Source organism: Mesocricetus auratus, unplaced genomic scaffold (genome assembly GCF_017639785.1).
Source record: "Mesocricetus auratus isolate SY011 unplaced genomic scaffold, BCM_Maur_2.0 Super-Scaffold_15014, whole genome shotgun sequence".
NCBI classification, from domain to species: domain Eukaryota; kingdom Metazoa; phylum Chordata; class Mammalia; order Rodentia; family Cricetidae; genus Mesocricetus; species Mesocricetus auratus.
Genome location: NW_024429186.1, coordinates 43,601,807 through 43,611,678, shown reverse-complemented (window position 1 = coordinate 43,611,678; position 9,872 = coordinate 43,601,807). Strand labels below are relative to the sequence as shown.

At 46.2% G+C, this 9,872-nt stretch overlaps 1 pseudogene; it reads right to left on the bottom strand.

Moving 5' to 3' along the window:
* Positions 1 to 1,431: 1,431 nt before the first annotated feature.
* Positions 1,432 to 2,389, bottom strand: LOC101831047 (annotated as a pseudogene).
* Between the last annotated feature and the right edge of the window lie 7,483 nt (positions 2,390 to 9,872).

Sequence of the window (9,872 nt, the reverse complement as noted above, 5' to 3'; positions counted from 1 at the left end):
ACCACAAACTTTCTGGAAAGCCATTGTATTAGAAATAGACCTGATGCAGGACAAGAGGTTCCTGTTGCACAGCTATGCCCTTCCCAGTTCCTCAGGTCAAGGTCGTGTCAAACTTCCCTCCCTGCGTCTCCTGAGCAAACCTTTCCAGAGATACCGTGAAGCAGTAGTGTCTAGGCCCTTCCAAACACTAACACTGGGAAACTGAGTCAGCCCAACTCTGCTGGATCTGAGCTAGTTTTTCCCTGGCAGGCAGAAGTGTCAAAAGCACACTATTGCATGGGTTTCAGCTGGACCAGAGCCACACGACAGGATGGACAACTTACCCTCAAAGCCCTAGGTCTGTCAGAGGGTCTGTTCTGCAGATTGGCCGGCTGCCTGGTGGTGCCCATACTGTATTTTGTAAAATGTGCTGGACTTGCAGCTTTTAGGGGGGCTGTTCGAGAGCCTCCAGCAGGCCACCTTCCTTAACTTGGGCAAGGGCCTAACTTTCTTAACTTCCCAACAGTGGTTTTGAAGAGACACGTGGGGTATGACCCTGGCTTTGCCACAGCCTTTGCACTGAAAGGCAGGGTCTTAAAACACACACTTGAGCAAGGAGGTCCGTATGACAGCAATAATGCTCAGGTTCAAGTTATCAAGCTGCACATAAACAGTCAGTGCCCCGCCCCCATCCCCCAAGGCTCTTTCATTCTTCGGAGCAAGAGTATCAGCAGGTACACAACAGAGGGCACGTGACCCAGCCACCCGGGAACACTCATCGGTGTAGAAGAGAATCAAAAGTCACACCCCCCCCGCTTTCTGCCCACTTACAGATGAGTGCACCCCAGCTTTGCTATCCAACACTTCCACTCCGTTTCTATGGGGTTACTCTATCCTAAAAGGACACTGTCAGGCATTTAAGACAGAAGCCATCAGTTCTATGGGTATACAGGAGGTGTGGGGAAACTAGGAACCAAAACTTCCAGCATCAGTTTGTGAAACCCCAAGGTCATTCAGGAAGAAGAGGGGAGCGCAGCCCTGCAGCCTGGTATACAGCAGAACCAGGTACCTCAGGGCCAGGGAAAAGAGTCCCTGTTTAATTGCGCTATTCATGGCCCGGGGAAGGGGCTGGCTGGCTGGGAGGACCTAAGAGATGAACACTGGACAGCAGGATGAGTGTGAAACAGGAACATGCCGGAACAGAAGCTGGACTCTTAGAGGTGTGTGAGAGCAGACCATGGGACAAACAAGGTTATCAGTGGGGAAGACAATGCCAACAAAGCCCAAAGGAAACAGGGCTCTGCCCTGGGGCCCTGTCACCCTGGGAGAAGTGACCCTGTCTGGTACCGTGGCCATTTCCAGATCTGCATTACATGTGAGCAGCAGGAAGCAAGGGCTCACACCTAAAGCGTAATGGAAGCTCTAGAATGAGGTGGACCGCGAGGACCCTACTCACTGGTTGATGATGGACCGTTGCAACACCCGGTTTATCATGTCATCTTCGTCAACATCATAGTCCACAAAAGTGTCAGGAAAAGCGGCGGCGGCGTTGGATACGCTCCATGAAGCTGGCGCTGCGGTAGCTGGGGTCTCCCCAGGGCATCGAGGCACATATGGGACAAACCACAGACTTGGTATCCATGCTGTGTGTGATAATTTGTAGTGCTCTACAAGTCCTTCCTGATCAAAGTTCTTCTCGGGACAGTAAGGACAAGGAAAGGTGTACCGGTTTGGGGCATTTCTTGGCTGAAGGGATGCATCCTTGGTGGTGGCCTTCACACCTTCCATGATGTAATTCTGGTGTTTGGAACAGGAAGTCATGTGGGCTCGGATCTTAGATAGGATGTTACGGTCATGGCAAGAAGTCTCTGTGCTCTCGATCTGTCGCTGGAGCTCCACAGCTCCACAGTTCGGACGCCAGGTGCCAGAGCGCTTCGACACCCCACAGACAACGTCTTCGACTTCAGACATTCCTGCAGGCATGCAGAACAGGGCACCGCACCGGCTTCTCGAACACTCCCAGGCACAAGCAACACGTAAAGCGGCCGAGGGTATCTCTGACCCACTGCGGGGCTCCATCGCGGACTTCCTGTTGCACTGGCAGCAACGGCTGAGGAGAGAGCCACAATTGCAGCCTTTTAAGAAAACAAACCATAGCTGGACTTGATGAAATAGGTCGGAAATTCCAACACTTAGGAGTGCTGAGGCGGGAGGATTGTGAGTTCAAGACCTACATATGCAGCTTGAGCTAGGGGGAGGGAGAACAAGCAGAGAAGCGAATCTTTTCTGGAGACAAAGTCTTACACTGGAGTCCAGACTAATCTTGACTCCTCAGCAATCCTCCAGCCTCAGCTGGAATTGAGTGTCAGGAGCCATCGTATGTAACCTAGTTTCTAGAAGCATCATCCCATGTAGGGTTTTTTTTTCTTTTTTTTAAAGAAGAATTTTTTATTATGAATACACATTCTGCCTGCATGTATGCCTGCAGGCCAGAAGAGGGCACCAGATCTCATTACAGATGGTTGTGAGCCACCATGTGGTGGCTGGGAATTGAACTCAGGCTCTCTGGAAGAGCAGCCAGTGCTCTTAACCTCTGAGCCATCTCTCCAGCGCCACCCCCCCTCCCCGTTTCCTCTTAACTAGCACCCTTATCGCCACTCTTCCTCTCCCTGCTCCCCGAATTCTGGTCTATACCTGAATGCATTCAGATCTGAAGAGAACTTTAAGAGCTCTCCGGTGGCCATCTCTAACAGAGTAGACATCATATTTCTGGCTAGAGTTTGCAGAATTTTAACTTCTGATCACTGTCCTTCAATGGCAGGCTCATATAATAATAAGCCCCCACCATGAGAAGTGTACATAGTAATCACAGCAAAATAATGGCATGCAAGCCGTCTGCTACTTCCAGAACCTTCCACATTTGCAATAAAAAAAATAAAAATCAATAGAAAGGTAACTATTTTCCTGTAAAAACAAACGTGCTCATTTGTGAAACAAATAAAGAAAGCTTTCTATGGGTTTATGTGATTCCTTGCTCTCATGCGTGACACAGCTGTGACAGCCCTAGGAAGAAACCAATGGTGTCTTTTTTTTTTTCTGTTGAACTAATAGACACACTATGCTATCATCTGAGACCTAAACTGGTGACATCACTTCTTATGTGACTCAAAGATGCTTTCAACTTAAAGTCAACATTCCCCAAAACAAAACTGCCCTGGTCCAGCAATCCCAGAGTGCATTCTTTCATGGTACATTCAGTTCGACAATTCTGAAACCTGTATATACTTAGCCTCATCCTCTCACAAGCTATATTCAACATCACCAAATCCTGTTCCTGTACCTCTCAGTGTCTCTCTAGTCAGCTTCCCAAGTCTATCTCCACCCTTACTACCACCCTAGCCTGCTGTCTCTCCCGCGGATGGCAACCGTGGCCTCCAAACAATCAGACTACACCCACTCAGGCTCCATCAAACTGCTTCCCACACTTCAGTCAGTCACCAGTTCAGAACACAAGGCCACCTGTGTCGTCACACACATATCTGGTTTAAAACCCCTTTGTCTTTGCTTTGGGGATCAGAACAAAACCTCTTGGCTTAGTCTGCGGAATTCCCGTTCACCTCTGCAGCCTCAGTTCCCAAGCTCTGCTCTTGTAGGAAGAGAAGACAGCACACACGTCAGGGAACGGTCTCCCAAAGTGACAACTTGCCAGCTGCTGTTGATGAAAATCGCCCAACGGTTGGACAGATGGATGGAGTGTGGGCTTGTGAAAGCCCCACACAAGCACCTTTGGTAGCCACTGGACATTATCGCCCTTGTCCCTGGTCCAGCCACGCCCACTCCCTTCTCTGGGATTCAAACCGTTACTTGCTTGACTTCTAAGAGAGTGCACTTTCTACCATTCCACCCTGTCAAGAACTGTTCTCCATGCAAATGTGGGCAGGAAAATGGAAAATCCTAAATGTAATTAAACCTCAACATTGGAGAAAAGCTAGAAAACGAACCTTAAATTTTGTTTCTTTTTTATGAAGTTTCAAACACGCATCAGAATAGAGAGAATACACAATGAACCTCCATACATACAGCATCTACACTTCATACTGACATTTTGTCATTTTATCTATTCTTTTTTTCTTTAGATTTTCTTTACTGAGGGGCTTTTTAAAGAAAATATGAGACAACATATGACTTTATCCTTACACGCCTCAAGGAATGTCTTCAAACCTGTAGACATTTTTCTTATATAATTGCAAATTCATTAGTATATTTAATAAAATTAACAATAATTTCATATGTATTTTAATTTTATTTATTTTGTTTGTGTGTCTATGCACTACGTATGTGTCTGGTGCTAGAGGAGTCCCTGAGAAGTTGTCAGATCTCCTGGAGCTAGAGTTACAGGCAGTTGTGAGAAGTTGTCAGATCTCCTGGAGCTAGAGTTACAGGCAGTTGTGGGCCACCATGGAGGTGCTAGGAGTCAAACCCAGGTCCTCTGGAACTCTTAACCTCTGCACCATCTCTCCAGCTCCAAACAGTAAGATTTTAACATCATTTATGAGGGGTTATTATCTATTGTCAACTTGACAGGATCTAGAATTGCGTAGCAAACAATTCTTTAGACATGTCTGCTGGGTTAATTAAGGTTGGAAGACTCACAGTAAATGGGGTAGCATCGCTAAAAGGAAAAGTCAAGCTGAGCGCGGGCTCTCACCACTGTTGTCTGAGCTCGTGTATTCCAGCTGCTTCACATTCCTGCCGCCATGATGCCCCGCCATGATGGACCGTTTGGACCCTCCATCTGTGAGTCACAGTAAGTCCTTCCCCCCATAAGTAGCTTTTGCCCGGTATTTTGCTGTAGGAACAAGTAACTAATGCATTGTACCATATCAAGCTATATTCAAATTTCCATAATTGTTGTTAAAATATACTCATAGGTAGTGTGTCTGAACCACAAGCCAAAATGTGAAGTAATTGTCTCTTAAATATCTCCATTGTCCCAATGCCAAGTCAGTGTGCATACATGTGCATGCCATAGTATGATGTAGAGGTCAGAGGGCAATGGCAGGAGCCCGTTGTCCTCATTGACCATATGGGTCCCAGGGATGGAATGCAGGTCATCAGGCTTGAGGTCAAGCACCTTTACCCAATGAGCCATCCTGCTGCCTGACTTTATAAGTCATATTATGTACTTGAAATGGCCTCTTACCAGGAAAATCACGGGGCTCAATGCCCCACTTTTAATGACACATATTACTTTCCTTAAGCCATTTCTTATGAATATTCATAAACTGATCAAGAATAATCAAGTACCTGCATAAGTCAGGTTCCCTTCCAGGTTTTCCAGCCTAGGGAGAAAACAATAGTCCTACTTTGGCAAAACATGTGTATATCATGATTTTATTATCATCTTACTGATTGCACTACGTGCTATGCAATGCTGCTGTTCATTTAAAAACCTGACTTTATATCAAAATAGTTTGCAGCTTTGTGGTGGTGGTGTACATTTTTGATCCCAACACTCGGGAGGCAGAAGCAGGTGGAGCTCTGTGAGTTCAAGGCCAGCCTGGTCTACAGAGCAAGTTTCGGGACAACCAAGGCTACACAGAGAAACCCTGTCTCAAAAAACTAATAAATAAGTTTGCATATAAAGTTTCTCTGTTTGCTTGCATATGTGCAGAAACCCAGAACTTAGGCCTTCTTCACGCATTTGAACTAAAGCTTCTTCATTGTTGACAATGTAGCTCAGTGAGAGAACATCTGGCTAACATGTATAGGACCCTGGACTTGATCCCCAGCACCACAAAAACAAAATAAAATGCTTGGGGTCAGTAAGATGGCTCAGCAGGTAAAGATGCTAATTATTGCTAGGTTTGACAAACTGAATTTCATTCAGAATCCATATGTGGAGAGACTGGACTCACACAGGCTGTTCCCCCTCCATCTCTTTCTCTCTCCATCTCTCTCTCTCTCTCTCCCACCATATCACTCTCTCTCTCCCTCCTTTCCCTTTTCTCCATCTCTCTCCCCCTTTCCTCCCTTCCTAACCTCCAGTTCTTTCTTTTCTTCAATGACTAACATTTAATTTCTCCTTGCATTTCATAATCTATTTTTTGTTATTCCCAGTTACTTTCTGTACCTGGCAAAGCAAACAAACAAAAAACACTTTAGTTACTACAGAGTGAGTTCCAGGACAGACTCCAAAGCAATACAGAGAAACCCTGTCTCCAAAAATCAAACAAACAAACAAGCACTTTAGTTAAAATATGGAGTAGAACCAAACATGTGCAAAAAGATCATGTCATTGTCAAATAATTTCCCCTTTTCTTTCAAATAAGCAGACTTAAATTTTTTGGTTGACTTTTATTCTGTTCATGTGTGTCTGCCTGCTTTGGGTACCTGTGGAGACTGGAAGCAGGCAGTGGATCCCCTGGAGCTGAAGTTGCAGGTAACCTTGGCTGATGTGGATGCTGGAAACAGAATGGCTCCTCTGCAACAGCAGCAAATTCTCTTAATGTCTGAGCCATCACTCAAGCCCCTGGGAGGCCACACCTACCAAAATGTCACTACCACAGCTTCGGGGATGTCTCCATGCCTCCCCTGTAAATCCTCATTCCTCAGTCATGTTTTGATAGAATAAAGGCATCAGTTAGTGTTACCATTCAGAGGGATGGCATCCTTCCTTTCATTTGGCAGAGCAAAACAACTTTTCAAGTCAGAAAACTCCCTTCACATTTCTTAGATCATGAGCAACCGTGCCAATAGCTGTTTCATGGGAAGTGGGAAGGCAGGAGGGGGAATGTGTGTATGTTAGTTACTTTCCTCGTGTCAAAGAAGGAAGACTTTGGTTCATGGGTTTGGAAACGGCAGAAGTGTGAGGTGGCTGGTCACATCATGTCTGAAGTCAGGAAGCAGGAAGAGTCGAAAGCTGGGGCTCAGCTTGCTTTGTCCTTTTTATCAGTTGAAGAGCTTACCCAGTTGGGATGGTGCCACCCACATTTTGGGGTATAACTTCCATATTGGTTGCACCTCTCTGGAAATGCCTTCATGTGTTGCACCCTTCCCCCATGGGGTCTGTTGACTGCTTGTGACTAGGAGCTCCTAGCAAAAACACTTGTCCCCTCCTCCCAGTAAGGCCTGCGTGCAGGTTCCTATTTTCTGTCCATCCTTATTGTCTAAATGCTAATTCCTGGTTTTTGGCCCACCCTTTGCTGGAGGGCCCTGGGAACATAAGCTTCTGATCTTGGTGGTTTTCCACCATGCCTGCCATTTGGTATATAAGGCTCCACCCTAGTTAAAATAAACACCATTCTCAGCCGGGTGGTGGTGGCGCACGCCTTTAATCCCAGCACTCAGGAGGCAGAGGCAGGCGGATCTCTGTGAGTTCGAGGCTGGGCTGGACCGATAGCCTCCGAAACAACACAGAGAAACCCTGTCTTGTAAAAACCAAAAAAATAAAATAAAATAAAATAAAAAAATGCCATTCTCCTTGTGAGAATGAGCCACTGTCTGTCTTCACTTACATCCTTAGCTCTTCACTTGGATCCTTGTGAAGTATTGTAGCACCGTAACCATGAACAACAGCTGGCTACATTCATGAAAGCTCAAAGGTATGTCTCCTAGGTGATTCTAAATCCCATCAAACTGACAAACAAGAGTCACAAGATGTCTGTGACAAACGAGAAAGGAAGACCACAGAATGAGCATTTAGTGACTATCACAAAACAACCAGAAACACATGGAGAAGAGAAGGTGAAAAGAGGAAGAAAACAAAATGAAAAATAAAACAATGAGAAAGGGGCAGAGGGGAAAATTAGGGGTTTGTAAATGCTGAAAGATCAGAGAAAAGGGCAAGCCACAGCCAACTCTTACCTTGCTAACTCCTCAGCCAAAAGAGACCAAGTTCCTGTCTCCTCCCACCTTATATTCCTCTCTCTGCCCAGCCATATTACTTCCTGTCTGTCTGTACAGACCTCTGGATGTCTATGGCTAACTAGTGGCTAGCTCCACCCTCTGATCTTCAGGCAAGCTTTATTTGTTAGAGTATAAACAAAATATCACCACACTGGTCCTTCAAAACTAACTTGCATGGGGGGGTCGGTGTGTGCCCAAGCCCAAATTCTGAACCCCAAAATCACCAAGAGGCCCATTTCGATGCAAAAACAAAGAGTCTTTTATTGTAGATGTTTAACGAGCTAACCCCATTAGCTCAGGCCCTTTGCCCCGCCACCATGGCAGATGGCTGGAGAAAGACCACAAGCAACATCAAGGCAGGAATCTTAAAGAGCAGCGTAGGGGGAGTGTCTAGGGGTATGAAACAGTCTCAGGAGTGGTGCACTTCTAAGTTTGGACGACCTGCCCTGTGTTGATTGGTCAAGTGGTTGTTATGGCATCTGACCTCCTAGTGACCTCCTAGTGACCAAGATAGGAGCGGCAATGTCATGCAAGCACATGTTAGCCTGTCATGGCTGCTAAAACAGGGAGGCTGGTCACTACAGTCAGAAGAACACCCACCCATGTGTTTGCACCTTCACAACGACGTGACTCATATTTGCCATGCAAGAAAGGGCCCAGAGCACCATTTAGGTCACATTCTAGCCACTTGTGTCCTCTCACCCTTTTATCCGAATCCCAGAAGCACTTCGTGATGATTAGTCTTAATTGTCAAAATGATCGGATTAAAAGGCACTTAGGGGATTAGTTACATATGCCTTTGGGTAAACGCCAGTGAAGACTTCTCTAGAGACAATTAGATGACAAAGACATTGTCTCGATAGTGATTTGATTTGTTAGGGGACTCAAGTTTTGAACAGATGACTGGGAGAAGGTGGAACAATTGGAGGCGGGGCCTTGTTGGAAGAAGCAGGCTACAGAGGCAGGATCTTAAAGTTCTTGTCTCTGGCCCCTTCCTGTTTCTCTGCTCCACTTCTCGTCCACCATGTGGTGGGTGAACCGCTTCTTCCTCCTCTTGCTTTCTCCCACTGCTACAATCTTCCACCTCATAGTGCTGGCTAGTTTTATGTTGTCGTGACACAAGCTAGAGTCATCTAAAAGGAGGGAGCCTCGGCTGAGAAAATACCCCCTGAAGATCCAGCTGTAAGGCGTTTTCTTCATTAGTGATTGATGAGGATTCAGCCCATCATGGGTGGAGCCATTCCTGGGCTGGTGGTCCCCAGTTCTATAAGAAAGCAGGCTAAGCAAGCAGGAGCAAGTCAGTAAGCAGCACTCCAGCATGGCCTCCAGGTTCCTGCTCGGTTTGAGTTCCTGCCCTGACTTCTCTCAGTGGTGGACCGTTACCTGGAAGCATAAGCTGATAGAAACCCTTTCCTCCCCAAGTTGCTTTGGCCATGGTGTTCCATCGCATCAATAGTAACCCTATCTAGGACACACTCACCGTTGGCCCAAGATCAACTAAGTCAAAGGCCACGAACTAACATCTCAGAAACCATAAGCAAAACAAATTTTTCTGTTTGTATGCTGCTCTCTCAAGTATTTCAATCATCATTATGCAAAACTACCTAACACACGCTGCCACTGAGTTACAGTGGATTGCTGCTGTACCCTACCAATTGATCTCATAACTCGATAATCCTGGCAAAACCCAGCTCTGGCCACCAGGTCATTAGATAGTCTGACACTGCAAGGCCTAGGAACGGAAAAGCATCTCTTTTTTGAATGGTATGTCATTCTCTGTTAGATGAACGGAGCTTGAGCCAGAACCCTGGAAACATTTGTTGTGATGTTTTCTGAGAGTTTGTCATGCATTCTTGGTGACATCTTTTCCTATTTCCAGCACTTCCCATACCATCACGTACAGGGTGTATGACCCAAACAGGGCTGCTCTCACTAATCCAAACCTGCTGCAGATTGCCTCCTCTCTCAGAGACCCAAATAAGCCA